General features: G+C 46.4%; 1 protein-coding gene across 1 annotated transcript in view; it reads right to left on the bottom strand.

Moving 5' to 3' along the window:
* KIRREL3 (kirre like nephrin family adhesion molecule 3) overlaps positions 1–21,441 on the bottom strand; it is a 370,228-nt gene that overhangs the window by 7,178 nt on the left and 341,609 nt on the right. The gene's annotated exons all lie outside the window — the stretch shown is intronic.

The following is a 21,441-nucleotide window of genomic DNA, read 5'->3' as shown; positions in this document are numbered from 1 at the left end:
AGTTTTGCCGAGAAGGAGGCTTCTGATTGGGGGCAAAGTACATATTAATTAGAATATGGCTTTAATTACCCTTCTTTCAGGAAGGTGGGACAGCACGAGATCTGAATAATTATCAGCCAATGTCTCAGTTGCCTTTTTTTTTGGCCGTCGCAGATATTGATCTACTCTCTCCTGTGTTCCTGGTTCTCTTTGCTGCAGCAGTTTGGGGCTTCGGATGAAATTACCACTACTGAATGCTGGATCTAATCACAACCCTAAGTCTACAATACAGGGCTTGATGGTTGTTTCAACAGCTTTTCTTTTTTTCTTAAAAAACAACAACGTGGCAAATGGTGTCAGAAATCCTTCCCTACAGCATCTGTTGATCTTCCTGAAAGCCTTTGATGCAGCTATTTAATGCAATAAATTAAGGCACCTGAGTTTTGCTGAGGAAAAACACACACGAGCCAGTAACATAAATTGATTTACCAAGGTAAATACATGTGTCACAAAGTTATTACATTCAGAGCACAGAGGGGGAAAAACCACCACATTAGATTGGAGAGTATTAACTCTGGGCAGCTTGTCTGTGTGTGCCGTACTCTTAAAGATTCTTGCTAAAGGCACAGGGTTGGAAAGAAATTTAGAATCCACACGAAGTTGCCAGGCGAATATTGTCTATGCTTTCCCCAAACCAATTCCTGTGAGGAACAGCTCATGCTTCCCCCACCCTTTCTGGTAGACCATGAAAACCTGGGGGCTAGAGGACTCTTCAGGGCTCCCCAACTGTTGATCCTGGGGGCATTTTTGGAATTGCGAGAGATGATAGTGGGCACCCCCATGAAATGGCTGCCATGGGAGATGGGATGGGGGGATAATCAGAAGAAGAAGAAGAGTTAGTATTTATATGCCGACTTTCTCTACCACTTAAGGAAGAATCAAACCAGCTTACAGACACCCTGTGAAGTACATGAGACTGAGAGAGCTATAAGAGAACTGTGACTAGCCCAAGGTCACCCAGCTGGCTTCATATGTAGGAGTGGGGAAACCAACCCGGTTCACCAGATTAGCCTCCGCTGCACATGTGGAGGTGTGGGGAGTCAGACCCGGTTCTCCAAATTGGAGTCCACCGCTCCAAACCACTGCTCTTAACCACTATACCACGCTGGCTCACGCTGTCAAGAGGCTCTAAGCATGCCTCTATGCTGGGGGGTTGCTATTTTTGAACAGGCAATCCTATCAGGTCTCCTGGGGTCTTTTGCTTCCTGCCGCAGAGGAAAGCCAGACTGATTCATTGAGAAACGAGCAATTGGGCACCAGGGAAACACATCTATGGCATCCACGGGCGCCACTGTGTTTGCGTGTCAGCAAAGGGTCTGGGAGATCCAAGGAGCACCGGACAGTCGGCATGGTCTCCTCTCCCATTTTTGTCTTCACAACAACTCTGTGGGGTAGGTTTGGGCTGAGAGAGAATGACGGGACCCAGGGAGCTTTGCAGCTGAGTGGCAATTTCGAACCTGGGTTGAACCCTGATTGTGTATCTGTGTTTGTAAAGTGCCTTCAAGTCGCAGCCGACTTATGGCGACCCCTTTTTGGGGGTTTTCATGGCAAGAGACTAACAGAGGTGGTTTGCCAGTGCCTTCCTCTGCACAGCAACCCTGGTATTCCTTGGTGGTCTCCCATCCAAATACTAACCAGGGCTGACGCTGCTTAGCTTCTGAGATCAGGCTAGCCTGGGCCATCCAGGTCAGGGCAATTGTGTATCTACTGTATGGAAATACAAAAGGCCCCATTCAGAGTGCAGTCTGGCATGTGATATGCTGCAGCTTCTGAAATGCATTCTGAGCTGTTGATAAGTTACTGGAGTACAACTGTGTTTTGTCTTTTTAAATCAGCAAGAAAGGGCAAGCTGAGATGGTGATTCCTCCTGTGAGATCAGGGGTGTTTCAGGTCTGCTTGTAATTCCATCTGTGAAGTGCAGGAGGGTAACAAACTCTTCTTTCCTCCTCTCCCCTCCAAATATTTCGGGAGGAATCTCCGTAGAGGGAAAAAGTTCATATGGGTTGCAATCCTGAAGTGCAATGACTCATGTTGACCAGCAGGGGGCAGTGCAGGCACACTAACTCAGCTCATTCCCGCGAATGCAGGGGATGCTTTAGATCCAGAAAAGCACAGTTGTCCTCAAAGCAAAAACCACATGAGTTAATTTATAATTCTAGAATTAAGCCGTTCATTAGGGTGACCTTTATTAAAGTTTACGCTGCGGCTTAGTTCAATACGATCTCACTTCATCAATTAACAGTGGGAGGCTCATTTCGTTTTCTTTCTTGGCGACACCGTTGTGCGAACTCCCCACCTTCTGCAAACCTGCCCCTCAAATTCCTGAAATAAACAGGTGGCTTGGATATTTTGTAAGAGGGAAAAAAACCCTCTGCTGGGAAGAAAAGAGCATATTGCTGTTTACTTACATCCCTCAGCTTCCCCTCTACCCTTGGCAGTTTTGGACTCTGCAATTAGAAGACGGATTTTAGGCTAGGCCGAGGAACTTGAAGACAAAAGGGTCAGAAGGGAACTGCTAATCTCTTATTTTGCTCTAAACAGAAAAGGTCTTCTGATATAAGTGCTATCCATTTATGTCTTAAGCATTTGTGTTGTTTGTGGAATAAAGGCAGGAAAGGAGAGTGCCTCTCAATTGCCCGTTTGTTGGCTCCCCTGGGTAACTGGCTGTCTGCTGTGGGCAACAGCATGCTGGAATAGACGGACCACTGGTCTGATCCAAGAGGGCACTACTTGCATTTTTAAAAATGGGCACCGAAAATCTGTTGGTCAAGGAAAAGGCAAAAACATGAAGGTAATAGAGATCGGCCCTGACCTGGATAACCCAGGCTAGCCTGATCCCGTCAGATCTCAGAAGCTAAGCAAGGTCGACCCTGGCAAGTATTTGGATGGGAGACCACTAAGGAAGCACAGGGCCAGGACATGGAGGCAGGCAATGGCAAACCACATCTGAACATTTCTTGCCTAGAAAACCCCACCAGGGGTCGCCATAAGTCAGATGTCACTTGATGGCAAACAAACCCGAACCGAGACGGGGTGTGGATTTGTGATAGTGCAGCATGTACATTATAGGAGGTTTAGAGAGAGGGATTTAGAAGAGAAAACAGCTCATCCCTAGGGTTGCCAACCTCCAGGCACCAGCTGGAAATCTCCTGCTATTACAACTGATCTCCAACCGATAGAGATCAGTTCACCTGGAGAAAATGGCCGCTTTGGCAATTGGACTCTATGGCATTGAAGTCCCTCCCCTCCCCAAACCCTGCCCTTCTCAAGCGCTGCCCAAAAACCCTCCTGCCGGTGGCAAAGAGGGACCTGGCAACCCTACTCACTCCACAGGGCGCAGAGGGGGAAAGGGAATGTGTTAAAGAAGACACAGAGTGAAAACTAACAGGTGTGTGTGTTAAAGCACCTGATTTAGTAAAAATGTCATGGTAATCCTAGGAGAACATTGTGCTGTGCACTCTGGTTGTATAGACAGACAACAACTGAGGATACTACCAATTATATGGTTAATGCTTTACAAATGGCTTGGGCCAAGAATTTCCATGCAAAACGGGAGTGAAACGGAGAGCAAGAGATGCCCAGGAAATATGGATTCCATGTAGCCACCGGAAGGAAATTCCAAACAGCGTGAAAAGCTACTGTAAGTGTATCTTCTAAACAGGATTTTAATGAGGGAGCTTTTAATTTATACAGGTAGATACATGTGTCAATTCAGAGAATGGAGACAAAAAGTAATTTGAGTCTTATAATTAATAGAAGGGTTTTTTTCACTGCACATAAAGAAAACGCATGAGGAAGAAAGAGAGCCACACTGTGACTAGCTGCCTGCTACGTTGTGAACAGGGGAAGGAGAGACCCAAAAGAGCTGGACGGAGGCTTGCTAGGATATTGAGTCAGCCATATTGTATCGTTCGGGAAAGTCAGTGGGCTGGCTTCGTACCATGGAATTAGATTGGAAGGAGCTGTCAGATGGAGCCCTTCTGCTCACCTTTGGATCCAATCCATTATATTCTTCTCGCTACCTTTTTTTGGGTCCGTGGAAACTATTTCCATTTTTATTAGAATCAAACCGTGTTGCAGGCTTGAATTGTTTTCCTCAGAGCCCAACACTGAAGCTATCCAGAGGGGGAAAAAACATAGGCAGTGACAAAATCTTTCTATGTAGTCATGTTGTGAGACGCCTGAGGGGAGTCTGTGTTGGTGTTTTGGGGACTCCTCCACCCCCAAGCCATTCAGCATGTGGCTGACTACTTTCTAGGGTTGCCAACCTCCAGGTACTAGCTGGAGTTCTCCTGCGATTACGCCTGATCTCCAGCTGACAGAGATCAGTTCACCTGGAGAAAATGGCCGCTTTGGCAATGGGATTCTATGGCATTGAAGCCCCTCCCCTTTCCAAACCTCGCCTTCCTCAGGCTCCACCACCAAAACCTCCTGTTGGTGGCGAAGAGGAACCTGGCAACCCTACTACTTTCCCACCATCTAGGCCCAAATCTGTCTGTGACAGACGATTCCATGAGGGGGCTCAGATTTCGGCTGAGCATGCTATGAACAATGCTCTTTTGGGAAGGTTTGAGTGGGGAAAATATATTCTCATACCAGTCACGAAGCCCTCACTGAATCTGTCCCCCCCCCCCAAAAAACCCCTCCATTCTGGGTTACCAAAACAAAAATTGCAGTAATACAATGCTGGTTCAAACAGCTGCATAGTGGGCAATAGGCAGGGTTGCCAGCTCCTGGTAGGGAAATACCTGGAGATTTAGGGGGGTTGAGCCTGAGGAAGGCGGGGTTTGGGGAGGGGAGGGGACTTCAGTGATGTATAATCCCACAGAGTCCCCCTTCCAAAGCAGCCATAATCTCCAGGTGAATTGATCTCTGTTGCCTGGAGATCAGTTGTAATAGCGGGAGGTGCTGCAGTCGTCTTGTCTGTGGGCTTCCTAGAGGCACCCGGTTGGCCACTGTGTGAACAGACTGCTGGACTTGATGGGCCTTGGTCTGATCCAGCGTGGCTTTTCTTACGTTCTTACGTTCTTATGCTCCAGCCACCACCTGGAGATTGGCAACCCTAGCAATAGGATAGGATTAATGAGCAGGGGGAAGGTGGAGCTGCCCAGTTGTAATTAATCTGTTGTTCGAAGAGTTAGAATCAGCGGATGCTTCCCTTGGGCTTTGGGTTGGCTGTACACAAGCCTGGGTCTATGACTATTTCCTTGCTTGAGGTTCAGATCGCCTGCTATTACAACTGATCTCCAGCCGAGAGAGATCAGTTCACCTGGAGAAAATGGCTGCTTTGGCAGTTGGGCTCTATGGCATCGAAGTCCCTCCCCTCCCCAAACCCTGCCCTCCTCAGGCTTCACCCAAAAAACCTCCCGCCGCTGGCAACCATAGCCCAGAAGGTCACTGAAGACAGTGCTTGATCTAGACAGCAAGGACTGCCATAAACTTGTGGGTTTCCAAGAAGCACCTGGTTGGCCACCGTGTGTGAACAGACCAATGGACTTGATGGGCCTTGGTCTGATCCAGCATTAGTAGGGTTCCCAACTGCCAGGTAGTAGCAGGAGAGGGACCTGGCAACCCTAAGCATTAGGGATCCAGCATTCTTCTTGAAATCAGATCAAGTTGTAGCAGCCCCAGACTAGCTTGATCTTGTCAGAGCTTGGAAGTAGGGTTGCCAGGTCCCTCTTTGCCACCGGCAGGAGGTTTTTGGAGTGGAGCCTGAAAAGGGTGAGGTTTGGGGAGGGGAGGGGCTTCAATGCCAAAGAGTCCAATTGCCAAAGCGGCCAATTTCTCCAGATGAACTGATCTCTATCGCCTGGAGAGCGGTTGTAATAGCAGGAGATCTCCAGCTAGTACCTAGAAGTTGGCAACCCTATCCAGCATGGCTTTTCTTATGTTCTTAAGCAGAAACTATGATGCCATTTGTTTCGTAAATTTTGATCCTCTCCTTCCTCCAAGGAGTTCAGGGTGGCTACATTGTTCTCCTCTCCTCCATTTTATCCTCACAATATCCCCGTGAGGCAGGTTAGGCTATGTGACTGGCCCACAAGATCACCGGCCGGGATTCATGGCAGAGCGAGGATTTGAACCTGGCTCCCCGAGATCCTCACCTGACATTCTACATGCCAGTGCCGGTTGCCAGTTTAGTGTCAAAGGCCAGGCTCCCGGACTCTGTAACAGGCCTGACCAATCTAGAATCTTCCGACTGTCTGACAGTCACAGGGACTGAGAGTTAGGCTTTTGCATGCAGCACGCACAATACTGAGAGTATTTTGGGGGAATGAGAGGGATTTCTATACTGATTTTTTTTTTTAAATTGCATACTCTAAGTGCCATCAGTTTACAATAAAATCCCATGCCATGCTGAAATATTATCCTCATAATAACAGACATCAGTGCTTTTAGTATGGTATGAACATCAGTGCTTTTAGTATAGCATGTTTCCAAAAACATAACTCATGGCTTTCAGGTAAAAAAAAAACCCAACTAGATAAAAAAAAAGTTTTGCATAGAGATGGTGCTATCCAATATCCTTTATACGTGGCTGTTTCCCTCACGGTCACCTCTCCGACAACTTTGGGTCTTTCTTTTGATTGTGCGTGCCGCTTCCAACTGTCAGAGGTCACCTCGCTCTCCCCCTGCGTCTCCCCATGTTTTGCTCGCGTTTTCAAATTCAAGATAAAACAGGTCCCTGAAAAAGCGGGCAAAACGCGGGGAGACGCAGGGGGGAGCGAGGTGACCGCTGGCAGTTGGAAACGGCACGCACAATCAAAAGAAAGACCCAAAGCTGTCAAAGGGGTGACCGCGAGGGAAACAGAAGTGAGGGGGTTTGCTACCCTCTAATGATAGCAGGACCACCAAGGAATACCAGGGTCGCTATGCAGAGGCAGGCAATGGCAAAGGATCTCTGTAGTCTTGCCTTGAAAACCCTACTGGGTCGTCATAAGTCGGCTGTGACTTGACGGCACTTCACACACACACAGTGATAGCTGAGTGTTGGGGGATGACTGAAGAGCCTCTGCAGGCGCTCTTCCCAGTAGATTGCATCCAGAATTCAGAGGGCCAGCGTGGCGTAGTGGTTCAAGTGTCCAAATAGGATCAGGGTGACCCAAGTTCGACTCTCTAGTCTGCCATGGAAGTTTGTTGGGTGACCTTGGGCCAGCCCCACACCTCCCAGAGTGGCGATTAGAAGAAATGGTGAATTAAAAGGGGGAGAACCACGTTGTAAGCTATGTTGGCTCCCCCCATTATTTAAATAAATACATTGTCTCTCTGTGTGAGGGACCCTTTCCATTTGCATTTTCTGCATCGAATGCTAAAATGCCTTGGGCTTACCCTGCTATGGGAGTCTGGACTCAAATATGGGGTGGGGAGAGATAAAGGGTATACTTTACTAGGGCCAAAGATTTGGCCAGAGCTGTAAGTTTATTTCTGTGATTTATATCAGCTTAAAATCCCTTTCATGACTCATGTGTGTGCAGGACTGCATACTACAAATATGCGCTGGATCTAAAGAAATGATGTTTGAGTCCTGTTTATGGTGGGGTTGTGAATTGGGTCTGGGAGAGAGTAACTGTGGTGGTAAGAAGGGAAACTATAGTATTATGTAAAAAAACCCCACCAACCACTTCTTATAATTTTAACAGCCACACAAAGAGTTAAACAAGATGTGATGCTGGAAAATACTTCATGAGATTTTTAGCTGGTTTAAAAATTACCGATAGCTGTGGTGGGGAGGGACAGTACCCACAACATTCTCCTGAACTCTGGAGCCAATTTTTCCTACTGAGGAAACATTTGGACCTTCCAGCATGGTGTGGTGGTTAAGAGTGGTGGTTTGGAGAGGTGGACTCTGATCTGGAGAACCGGATTTGATTCCTCGCCTCTCTACATGAGCGGAAGAGGCTAACCTGGTGAACTGGATTTGTTTCCCCACTCCTACACAAGAAAGCCAGCTGGGTGACCTTAGGCTAGTCACAGCTCTCTTAGAGCTCTCTCAGTCCCACTTATCTCACAGGGTGTCTGTTGTGGGGAAGGGAAGGTGATTGTAAGCCGGTTTGATTCTTCCTGAAGTGGTAGAGAAAACCGGCATATAAAAGCAGACACCTCCTCCTCCTCCAGCTATTACCTGGAGGTTGGCAAACCTAGGGACATTTTTGCATGGTAATTAGCAGTATGTTCCAGGCTGAATTGCCCTGCATATTTTTTTGAATTTTGCACGCTGAATTTTGCACGCTGAATTTTGCACGGTGAACATACCGGCTTCGCATTACAAAAGAGCCCATTTAACGCGACCTTTGGTGTTTGCTGCAAAGAATCTCCCTCAAGGAACAATGCAAAACAGCAGAGGTGCGTCAGCTATGCATATGCTAATGGCTATGCAGACAGGAACAAAGGAGCAGGTGAGTGGGGGGGGATGGAACTTCTCCTTTTGCGTCGGGACCATGAAAAGGCATTTTAAAGTCGCATTTTAAAAAAGAGCTTTGAGCGAGCATCAAAATTGACCATGCAAAAATGGCCTAGGAGGTGAGATTATAATAGAAGCCCCCACCTCACACACAGCCTCCTGTTTGCACAACACTCTTCATTCTGCACAACACACACAGCCTCCTGTTTGCACAACACTTCATTCTGCATGTATAACTGGGAATGCTGCCAACGCTAGGCTTCTTGGCTGCACCAACAAATGCATATGTCCTGTTTGGGTTTTTTTATATATATATAAAGTGTCTCTGTACACAACTGTGGTCGGTGGGAGAAAGTGTCATAGAGTAATAGCCTGCTTATGGCGACCCTCCTAGGGTTTGCAAGTGGAGTGCAAACAGAAGTGGATAGCTAACCTTCATCCGAGGAAGTGTGCACAATCCAACATGGAACGGAGCAGGGGCTTCTTGGGCAATTGAGCCATGTGGCTTGCCTTCTTTTGTAGCCTCTGCTGAAAGAGTTGCTAATAATATCTGTTGTTTGGCTTGGCAGGGTGGTAGAATTTTGAACAGGGAGGGAATGCCTGGCGATGAAACTACCCCACCAGGAAACATGGCACTGGGCGGCTTCTGCAATTCCGGGACGATACTTTTCCCGTTGGCTGGACAGGTGAGGGGATGTGTCTTGCTCATTAGGTACCTACTTTGTGTATAATGAAATGCTTTCCCCAGGCTTTGGCACTGGCTTTCGGGCAACCGTATGGCCCAAAATCCAATTCTGCTTTTGTGCTTTGGCCATTCTGCTGTCAACACAGATGGCGGGTGATAAAGCTACCCGTAGACCTGTTAAAGTTGAGAGGCTGCCATTAACTTATTGCCAGGGCTGTTGATTTCAAGGGCATGTCCAGATTCCGTTGTGTGTGTTCGGGACAGCAACTCATTCTTCCTGGCCCTGTCGGTTGCCAGCAAACATTGCTGGCCTGCGCAATAAGTCATGGTTGGGTGGAACCCAGGGAACCACCCCATGTGGCTTAAACACACAGGAGCTAACTGGGGACAGTTTTGTTTTAAAGCTCCTGCTGCCACTCTCCTGTTCTCAAAGGTCTCTGCTGTTCATTTAATCCAATTTTGCAGAGTAATGAATCACTATGAGCAGCATCAAGGCTCAACTACGTTGTGTGAAGCACGATGGCCGTGCAAACTTTTTTTTTTTCATTGCATGCCATTAAAAGCTTAATTGAGAAAGAATTACGTGCTGGCATTTTTTTGGCGGGGGGGATATGAATAACATTGCATGCATTTTGCATAAGGAGCCACATAATGCTTACAACCACCTGGGGATACTTTGATCCTTAGATTATACAGAGTTACGGTGGTGCAATAGTTTAAGAGTCCAAGATGTGTACCAAGAAGTCCCTTGTTCAAATCTTACTACTGCTGCAGAATCTTGTGAGCTCAAGCTTGCTTGCTTCTGCAGCTGGTGGCGTCATTGGCGTGATGCACCCTGATCTTGGGAGAATGTCTCACTTATTTGAAAGCACCAAGGTCTCCTCCACAAGGAAAGCTCAGATGCATGAACAGGCTCTTACATGAGTACCAGTTTAGATCCATCTTGAAAACATCTAGGGGGGCACGGCACTGGATTTCTCACTTCAGCATGCAACAAAAACACATCTCTGTTGCATGGAAATCCTGCTAGCCAGCCAGCACGGATGTCCCGATGGCATGCGCTATCGGCAGCTAAAGCGACGTCACAAACATGACAGATGTAGTACATCTGTCAATCTTGTGGGCACAAGGTCCTGTCTTGGCGCATCTACATGTGCCACTCAAATGCCGCACACGGTACATTTCATGGCATCAAGGAACGGGATCAAGTATTTAACAGACTGAGGGTTTATGAGTGTTAGTATGCCAATCATGCATCTGCAACTGTACCTTTTCTAGTTGGGTAAAAAAGCATGCACCTTAGGTCCTTATTTTTTAATGTACTGCCCAACAGTGCTAATGAATTACAGTGCTACGCCATGGTGCTTGGGCTGGGTATCAGTTCCAGGACTGCAATAGGATTCTAATTATGCCCAAACAGCATTAAATCTTACCCAGTACCAACAAAGTAGTGCACAGAAACAGAATATCAGGCAATGAGAGAATCAATGAGAGTCACATGGCAAACAGTAGATATGACAGTTAAAAGGCCAGGGTTCTGATCTTTCTTCCAGTCCAACTCATTCTCAGCATCGTTCCCACCCAAATGCCTGACCAGCTTTATATTTCACAGGGTGGTTTGTGCTTGTCAGAGTTCCCAACTCAGTTGCTGACTCACTTGCTATGCTGCATCCTTTCCCGTTCTGTAAAATTGGTGTAACAGTACATTATCACAGAGTTGCCAACCTCCAGGTGGGGCCTGGCAATCTCCTGGAATCTCCAGACTACAGAGATCAGTCCCCCTGGAGGAAATGGCTGCTTTGGGAGGGTGGACTTTATGGCAATATACGGCATTATTAATTCCCTATTACTATGTATGGGTGTGAAAGCTGGACATTGAAGAAAGCTGATAGGAAGAAGATAGATTCCTTTGAAATGTGGTGTTGGAGGAGAGTGTTATGGATACCATGGATGGCCAAAAAAACAAATCAGTGGGTTATAGATCAAATCAAGACTGAACTGACCCTAGAAGCTAAAATTACGAAACTGAGGCTATCATACTTTGGTCACATCATGAGACAACAAGAGTCACTAGAAAAGACAATCATGCTAGGAAAAGCTGAGGGCAGCAGGAAAAGAGGAAGACCCAACAAGAGATGGATGGACTCAATAAAGGAAGCCACAGCCCTTAATTTGCAAGATCTGAGCAAGGCTGTCAAAGATAGGACATTTTGGAGGACTTTCACTCACAGGGTCGCCATGAGTCGGAGGCGACTTGACAGCACAACACACACACACACATACACTGGATAAACACTTGTCGGGGTGCTCTAGGCTGATCCTTCATTAAGCAGGGATTGGACTCAATGGCCTGTATGGCCCCTTCCAACTCTATGATTCTATGCATCTATGTCCTTCTGACTTCCTCAGTAGTAAAGCAGGAGACAAATGTAATCAAATGAAGAGGCGTCTCGGTTGGAAAGCTTCCACTTTCTCCCAGAGCTGTGCCTGCAACGTGTGCCACTGCTAGCCCCTCCCAAGGTGATTTCAAGACCTGGCAGCTAACGGAGAGATGGATGATGCCAAAAGGGAAAACAAGTGCAGTTAATCCACTTTAGCCACACAACAGTAACAGAGAGACCGAGAGAAGGAGTATGTTCGTTGGTGATGGCGGCAAAGGATGAAATTAATTACTGCTTTAAAATCAATGAGGTCTTGAACTTCATGTGTGTTTTCTTTAAAGTCTTTGACAAGTAAAACAAAAGAAAAAAGAAGGTGGAATGGTAAATAATGCACATTGTGTGCATGCATGAGTGTGTATGTGAGTGCACGATGTGCAGTGTGCATGTGTGTTATGCGTGCAAGCTATGTGCTGTAGCTGCGCAACAGGATTTTTTTCAAAGGTCAATGCACTAACTTTGATTCCCAAGAACTGTTAACATCAATGAGGTGTGACATTCTTTTTTTTTTGCCTCTTGCGGGGACAAGAATGGTATAGATCCAGATCCAGATGCTGTAGTACTGCAGATGATAACGCTGGTGATAAAAAGTGCCGTCAAATCACAGCTGGCATGTGGTGACCCCATAGGGTTTTTAACCCAAGATGCGAATCTTGCCAGTTACAATTGCGCAATAGCAACCTAGCACCTCAAACTTACAAAATACGTATCACAGTGCTCACAGTGGCTTGCAGCCTGGTGCGTCATTAGGGTTGCCAGGTCCCCGCTCTCCATCGGTGGGAGGTTTTAGGGGGCGGGGCTGGGGCAATTGCACGCGACGTGATTACATCACTTTCAGATTTACCCCTGGAAGCGCCGCATCGCTGCGGCCGCGTGGGGGTTTGAGTGCTTAAAGTGGCCACGGCGACGCAGGGCTTCTGGGGGTAAATCCAGAAGTGACGTAATCACATTGTGTGCGGCCATGCCGGAGCAGCCGGGTGGATTGGCAGACAATTGCCCACCGAAACCACCCACCTGGCAACGCTGTGCGTTATCCAACACTGCCGACACGTTTTCAAGCACATCTTCATAGCCATAAGGACTAGCAACTGGTTCTTTTACAAATGAAAGCCCTGGAATCTGTGCCTTTTCCTATGTTTATGCGCAGTTGAGAAAGAGGCTTGGTTACTGTGAACTAGTTGCTGCATTTTATTTATTTATTTATTTATTTATATTTGCATTTATAGCCCGCCCTCATTCCCCATCTGACCGGGCTCAAGGCGGGTTACAACCTTTAAAATCAACAAAATCCCTAAACATTGAAATTAATAATTAAAACTCAACAAACATAGCAATTTAAAACAAGACAGTGTTAAAATAGCAGTAACTGCCGTAGACCTGACAGCAAAATCTCTCCCACAGATGACAAGTGGAGGCAAAAGGATGGGGAGGCCAGTACGATGGATAACTTAGAATAGCCAGTGGCTTCTCTTGTAGGCCTGACATAATAGCTCCGTTTTGCAGGCCCTGCAGACCTCTTTCAGGTCCCGCAGGGCCCTGATGTTACTGGGGAGACTATTCCACCAGGCCGGGGCCAGGGCCGAAAAAGCCCTGGCCCTCGTTGAGGACAGCCGCACATGCTGGGAATCACCAGTAGATTATTGCTAATAGAGCGAAGAGCTCTCAGAGGAGCATACCAAGAGAGACGGTTCTTTTGGTGATGTTGCTGTCTCTCTGCTGTCTCTCCTACTTGGGTCACACTCTGCTTCTTATTCCGTCTCTGACCCAGGATAGCACAGTTGAATCTTAAACAATGAATATAAAAGCACTGTATATATTCCACCAATCTGCCATTATGCATAAATGATTGATATGCAATTACATGAAAATATACAAAAAGCGTATGAATCATAAACAAGTTCATATCGATATACTAAAGTCATACACTCACAGCAAAATGCAAGAGCTGTATTAATCTTTGTATCCTGGTATGCAATTGGTTAGGAGTAATATGCTTTTAGCTATAATGAGCCATGTAATTGCACATTGATTATTTATGTATAATGGTAGTTGTGCTCTCCGTGGGCATGGAAAATGGATCCTTTGCTATCCCCAAATTCTGCTGTGACTGATCCGGGAACTATTTCAGCTTTTCCTTTGCTTAAGTATCCGTGTGTGTGTGTGCCATCAAGTCGCAGCCAAGTTAAGGTGACCCCGTAGGGTTCTCAAGGCAAGAGACATTCAGAGGTGGTTTGCCATTGCCTGCCTCTGCATGGACTGAGAGAGTTCGGAGAGAACTGTGACTGGCCCAAGGTCACCCAGCAGGCTTCATGTGGAGGAGTGGGAAACCAAACCCATTTCTGCAGATTGGAGTCCTGCCACTCTTAACCACTATACCACACTGGCTCTCTGCTTAAGTCTATAACCCTAAAAACAGTTTCTTGTGCTTCTTGGGAGTATTTCCAATGAATCTACTTCCAAGTGGATCTGCTTAGATTGCTGACTAAGCTGAGCTGTTATCCTGCTTGCCAGAGTGGTATAGTGGTTAAGAGCGGTGGTTTGGAGTGGTGGACTCTGATCTGGAGAACCGGGTTTGATTCCCCACTCCTCCACATGAGCGGCGGAAGCTAATCTGGTGAACTGGATTTGTTTCCCCGCTCCATATGAAGCCAGCTGGGTGACCTTAAGCTAGTCACACTCTCTCAGCCCCACCTACCTCACAGGGTGTCTGTTGTGGGGAGGAGGGAAGGTGATTGTAAACTGGTTTGATCCTCCCTTAAGTGGTAGAGTAACTTGGCATATAAAAACCAACTCTTCTTCTCCTCCTCCTCCTCCTCCTCCTCCCCCCCTCCTCCTAGTGCAGGGGGTCTGTCAGATTGGTGTTTACTTTTTTTTTCCAGGTGAGAGCTTTTAAACTGTGCTACCCTGCCTCTCTCTCTCTATTAGTTTTTATGTTGGCTGGCATTAACTGGAGCTTGTTCTTTAGGGGCCAGGAACCTCATTTGTGCAGTTCTAGTACGTCTCCAGTGCTTTATCTATAAATAAAATAAGGGAGAAAAGGGCTTTGTTTGAAAAAAAAAAGTGACCTACATCTCAGGCAGGCAACCTGAAGCAGAAGTGTGCTTCTAGGCGTGCTAACTATTAATTAGGAAAAGCCACGGAGTGCCGGGCCAAGCGCACCGCAAACATGCGATACCATCTTTCAGAAGGAGATCCTGGCAGTGTTTATCCAATAGGACCTCTGTGGTGGGAAACATTAAGAGAAGTTTCCTAGGGGACAGGGAAAACATTAGCGACGGGCAGCCTGCAGTGTTCGAAGGAGCAAATTGCACTGAACAAACCTGATTGCTTTTCTGATGGAATTACAAAATTAGCGGTTGAAGGGGGTGGGGTGGAGGGGGGGGGAGATTGCAGTTGCTATAATACTGTTAGATTCCAGCAAACCGCTTCTGATGGCGTCTCATGAAACCTTGCTGAGGTAATTCAGGCCGGCTTGGAAGGCGGCCCGCCGCACGGATTGAGAAGCGTGTGAAGGACGCGCCGAAAGGGTAATGACGTTCGGTAATGCATGGAGTGCCGGGGTGGTGTCATCTAATGGGGCACTGCTGTGGCGGCTGATGTTATGTCTGCTCCTATTTAACATCTGCATTATATGATCGGGACGTGAGAGGACTTGGCATGCTAATCATATTCGCAGCCGATATTAAACGGCGCAGCGTTGTGAACATCGGAGAGGGCAGGGAGATAATTCAAAGGGACACGGAGAGGTTAGAAATGTGATCAGGAAATATGTGGCATAATGAGATTCAGCTTGAAAGCGGATAGCTTGGGAGAGAGGAGGCAAAATATTTTGGACCAAGTTTTTTTGGGTGGGAGAGGATGGGTGAGAACTGGAGGGGGAGAATCATTTGGGTATAGCAGCTTGCCTTAAGGGGTTCCTGATTATTTTTATCTGTCTAGTGCAAGCGTTTTTCTTTTTGTAGGATTGTGATGAAATCAGGGTTGCCAACTGCCTGGAGAAAAAAAATGTACTTTTAATGAACACATGAAGCTGTCACATGAACACATGAACACATGAAACTGCCACATGAATCAGGCCCTTGGTCCATCAATTGTCTACTCAGACTGGCAGCAGCTATCCAGGGTCTCAGGCGGAGGTCTTTCACATCACCTACTTGCCTAGTCCCTTTAACTGGAGATGCCAGGGATTGAACCTGGGACCTTTTGCATGCCAAGCAGATGCTCTACCACTGAGCCAAGGCCTCTCTAATAGATGCCTTTTTTCTGTGCTGTCAAGTCACAGCTGACTTGTGGCGACCCTGTAAGGTTTTCAATGCAAGAGACATTTGGAGGTGGTTGGCCATTGCCTGCCTCCACATCCTGTCCCTGGTATTCTGTGGAGGTCTCCCATCCAAATACTTTCCAGGGTCAACCCTGTTTAGTTTCTAAGATCTGATGAGATCAGGGTAGCCTGGGCTAACCAAAGGCCTGGATAGAACAGAGGGAAGGAAAAGACTGAAACTAAAAGCAAAGTTGAGTACCCAAAGGATGGGTGGAAAAGAACTCAATAAAACTATGAAATATATTTATTATAAAGCGCTCATGCATATATTAAAAACAAGCCTATATGGCAACAAATGCAAATGCAAAATGTTCTGTGTGATAAAGTAGAGTTGCCAACTGCAGGTTGCAAAATTCCTGGAGATTTAGGGGCGGAGCCTGGGGATGGAGCTCAGGAAGGATGCGATACTGTAGAGTCAACCCTCCAAAGCTGCCATTTTCTCCAAGAGAATTGATCTCTGTAGTCCGTAGATAAATTGTAACTCTGGGAGAACTCCAGGTCCCACCTGGAGGTTGGCAACCCTAGTGGGAAGCCACGTGCCTTGTCCCTGTACTATTTCAACCCGTCTCATTTCATGTCCCTGGCTCTCAAAGTGGAACACGTTCACCAAGTGCTCCCAATTGGATCACAAATGCTTTGTGCATTCTGGCAGTGCCACCTGGGGCAAGCAGTTTACTCCATTAAGTTTTGAGCATGCACCAACACGATAAATGCCACTCGCTGATTAAAGCTGTTGACTCTGCAGTTGCAAAAAACAACACATATCATTTGACATATGGCTGATTTTAAACAGTGCCTGCCCTGCTAAAGATAACTCCAAAATACACCTAAGCTCTGCAAGCGACTAAATTCTAAGTGCACTAGCTAGCCAGTTGCCAAGCTGAACACTACCACTGCAAAGAAAGAAAACAACTCATAATCCTACTGGCTTCGGATCATGAAAAAAAACATCCATGTGATTATAACGAGATGAGAAAAGAGGCATCATGAACAAGGTAAATTCATTTTTTTTAATTTGCAAAAACAATCGTCCCTGACTGCCAGCTGTCTGCCCAGTCTCTTCTCCGGCCAGTTCACAGTGCTTGCATACAATGGCTCTTCCAGAGGGAAGTTGTGCAGGCTCCATTTGCACCTACAGGCTCGTCAAACTTGCTGTGCAAGTCTCAGCCAAATAAGGTTGTGATTGAGCACATGGCTTGGTGGCGCTTGTCTGTAATGTCCAAATACGGTGATTTGATAGCACATAAGAAAAGCCATGCTGGATCAGACCAAGGCCCATCAAGTTCAGCAGTCTGTTCACACAGTGGCCAGCCGGGTGCCTCTAGGAAGACCACAAACAAGATGACTACAGCAACATCCTGCCTGTGTTCCACGGCACCTAATATAATAGGTATGCTCCTCTGATCCTGCAGAGAGTAGGTTTGCATCATGACTAGTATCCATGAATGGCCCTGTCCTCCATGAACATGTCCACTCTCCTCTTAAAGCCTTAAGAACATTAGAACATAAGAAAGGCCATGCTGGTTCAGATCAAGGCCCATCAAGTCCATCAGTCTGTTCACACAGAACAGATGGCCAACCAGGTGCCTCTAGGAAGCCCACAAACAAGACGACTGCAGTAGCATACTGCCTGTGTGCCACAGCACCTAATATAATAGGTATGGTCCTCTGATCTTGCAAAGAATAGGTATGCATCATGACTAGTATCCATTTTGACTAGTGGCCATGGATAGCAAATGATGCATGATGATAGTGGACCTCCACAAAAGAACTGACATGTAGTTATAAACTGGGAGCTATAGAAGTGTCTCATATCCCGTCAAGTTCTCCCCATGCTGCCACCCCCCTAAAATGCTTTGTCCACATACAACAGGTTGCTTTGCTACCTTCACGCCATTAGTACTGCCTGCGTTCCTGCCCAGGGATTCATCATGGCTGCTCATTAGTGAGGCTGGATTCTTTAATTTGATCTGTCAGTTCATTGACAAATTCGGAGTCTCTCATTAGGATCTCACTGAGCCTGCACAGACTGGACATTTTATCACTAGACGAAGGAGCTTGCACCTAAGCATGGGAACAATGTGAAGAAAAGATGGAGGGGCCTCTAATGAGGAAGGAAATATTCATTAGTGCTGACAGCCTGCTTTCTGGAGGAGAGAATCCCAGGGAGATAGAACTTTGGGGGATCAAATGTTGCATAGAGCAAGGATGGATTACTGTCTTGCTAAAACACCTTGGAGAACAGATCCCTAGCCAAACTGGTGGGGAGCGGGGTTGTTGCATTAGGGGAAGCATCGCAGGAGGAATGCCTAGCTTTGCTCTCTCTGCCCTTTAAGGTCCCACTTTGATCAAAACATCCACTGTTTCCTTGTTCATATAGCCAAGGAACAATAACCACATTCTGAGAAGCAGAAATTTTTTGAAATAATGGGAGCTTCAGCTCCCATGAGGGATGTGTTTCTGTGCTGGTAGGCGGTATAAGAGCAGAGCTACCCGTAAGGAGAAAGGGTGAGATTCTCAACCCTGTATTCTCCTTGTAATGCAAACAGAGGGAGAGCTGGACCTCTGGAAGAAACCTGATGAGCTTTAACCCTTACTGTGCCTGCTGATTATCCCCTGCAAATACTTTCTCAGCCTGTTTTTAATGTAACTCTCCACTCAGGTTGCAAAACTGGAAGCAATTCTGGTTGAAACAAAATGAGTGTGTGTATGTGGGGGTGAGGATTGCAGGAGGAACCAGGAAAAGGGATTAAGCACTGCTTCCCCCCTACAAATGTTCCTCTGTCCCTGCTTTTATACACATCCACTGGAAGTTGCCTTATACTGAATCAGACCATTGGTCTATCAAGGTCAGTATTGTCTGTTCTGATTGGGTCTCGTCTTTCCCATCACCTGCTATTTTTCACTCTTGAAAAAAACAATCAAGCACAATTTAGAATGCTGTATAAAAACATGTATAGGTGAAGAACTAGAGCATGAGAACAACCTGGGGCAGAGGCCAACGGAAGCCACTGTTGGCAGCCTCATGATCCAAGAGCCTCCTAAAATAGAGATGTGTTTATTAACCTACAGGAAATCTAGTCGAGTTGCGTTCAAACAAATGGCCCAAGGGTAGATGATTCCACGGTTCTAGAGTGAGTATCGAAAAGCGCTCCTCCTTATAGAGGTTAACTGAGCATTCTGGATAACTGACCATTCCGGATAATCAAGTGCCAGATATTAAAGTTCTTACCATATCATAAATATACCAATACAGATAAAGCTGCCTTGATGGGAAAGTCCAATTTTTTTTACTTGTTGGTTGGGTTGGGGGGAGTATTTGATTATAACACTGTGCACTAGGTGGGTAGCAGCGTATTAAAGGGCTACTGAAATAAATCGTATTGGTAATTCAAAACTGAACAACACTGGCAGAACAAACGATACAACACCTCTGCCTGTCACTCTTGTTTTCAAACTGATTCAAGGCTTCTTCACTGTACATTTGTGCAATTTAAAATTGATTCTGCCTATCCCACAAAGATTCCTCTCAAACTGGGGTTTCTGCTGATCATTCACTTAAGAAAGAATCAAACCAGTTTACAATCACTTTCCCTTCCCATCCCCACAACAGATCCCCTGTGAGGTAGATGGGGCTGAGAGAGCTCTAAGAGAACTGTGACTAGTCCAAGGTCACCCAGCTGGTTTCCATGTGTAGGAGTGGGGGAAACCAACCCAGTTCACCAGATTAGCATCCACCACTCACATGGAGGAGGGGGGAGGTTCTCCAGATTAGAGTCCACTGCTCCAAACCACCGCTCTTAACCTCTACAACATGCTGGCTCCCCAGAGGCTCTGTTCTAACCCGCATGCTGATCATTCTTTCCCCCCACTGCCAGAGGAACCTTTTATGGCCAAATTTTATCTCCAAAAATGATCAACGGGTTGCAGCATCTTTCCTGTGAGGCTGCTCTTATACTCTCAGATGCCCTATGCAAGAAGTCTCCCCAGCTCAGTTCTTGGATAATACCTAAGATCTGGCTTTAAGCCATATTTGATTATCGGATGAGCTTGTGGTCAGTAGCAGCCAGTAAGTGCTTCTCCAGCACTATAACTCCAGAGATCAATCTGCCAGTGGGAAAACTACCATGGAGATCTTGAAGGGTAGTTTGCTGTGGCCATATTTGCAGAAATGGATGAATTCAGAAGATGCTGGTAAGTGTGTAGGGGAATACCCTATGCCCTGGGCTATATTTATGAGCTCACCAGAACCTTAGGTTCAAGGCCTGGAATATGGGCTAATTTCTATGTTCAGCAGAATCACATGAACACATACGAAGCCACTTTAAACCATTCACCTATCAAACACAGTACTGTCTGCTCTGACTGGCAGTGACTTGTCAGGCTCTCAAGCAAGGGTCTTTCTTATTACTTACTACCTTATTCTTTAACTGGAAGAGCCAAGCCTTGAACCTTGAACCTTTTACACAGGCTGGCCTGCCCCTCCCTTACTTAGCTGGGCCCTTCCCCTCACAGTCCGGTTCTTCCAGAAGAAACACCCCAATAGACCTCTGCAGGGATGTCGTTGACAGTTTGTTGACAGTTTCCTTTATTTATAGTCATTTGACCAGCAGACTGCGGGGATGTATGAACATGCAGACATTTTGCTCATGTGCCACTTCTATGGTAAATATTTTTCACTCCCTGTTGCCTCACACAGTGTTGAGTTTGACCTGCATCTTTTAATCCCTCCTCAACCAGATGGCAACGGGATCAAGCGTCAGTGTGCATCACTCACACATCAGATGTCCTGGGACCTTCTCAAATGTTTTCACACCTCTGGTTGACATATGAGCTGACTATCTCCACATTATATGACGAACATGCATCTGCGTGCGTGTCATACTACTGACTTACAGGCACGTCCAGAATACGAATTGAGAAAACGAATGTCTGCAATGGCCCTAAATAACACAGAGCAATCTCCTACAGTAAACTGAACAAGCGAGGGCAGGGAGGGCCCTCTGCAGAGCGCAGAAGCCAAGTTGGGAAGCAGATTTTAGAGGGTTACTGAAGGCCAACCAATAGTCCATTCACACAGCTGGTTATTTTTTTTTAGATGCATAAATAACATAAAGAAGTCCCAGTCGCAGGTAGTGATGGTTGCAAGCGCAGATGGCATTAAAAGGGAAATAGATAAATTCATGAAGAGCTTTTAGACACAATGGGTAAATGGTTCAGAGGCAGCATATTTCTGAGAATTAGTTGTTGTGGGGAAGAATGACAGGGGACACTTTGGCCTCTGTAAGCCTGCTTATAGGCTTTCCAGGGCCATTGGTTTGCTTACTGTGGGAAAGAAGATGGAGGGCCTCAAGGACCACTGACTGGATCCAGCATTGTTGTTCTTCTATTTTTTTTAAAATGCTCTTTTTTAAAAAAGTTATATTTTTACACAGTGGGGTGTCCGTATATGTACCCCATTTGGATTTATTGCTTCAGGCACCAAAATGTCATGAGAGTGACACATGAACACATGAAGCTGCCTTCTACTGAATCAGACCCTTAGTCCATCAAAGTC

This window comes from Euleptes europaea, chromosome 14 (assembly GCF_029931775.1).
Source record: "Euleptes europaea isolate rEulEur1 chromosome 14, rEulEur1.hap1, whole genome shotgun sequence".
Classification (NCBI taxonomy): domain Eukaryota; kingdom Metazoa; phylum Chordata; class Lepidosauria; order Squamata; family Sphaerodactylidae; genus Euleptes; species Euleptes europaea.
This window is presented reverse-complemented; position numbering and strand designations above follow the sequence as displayed.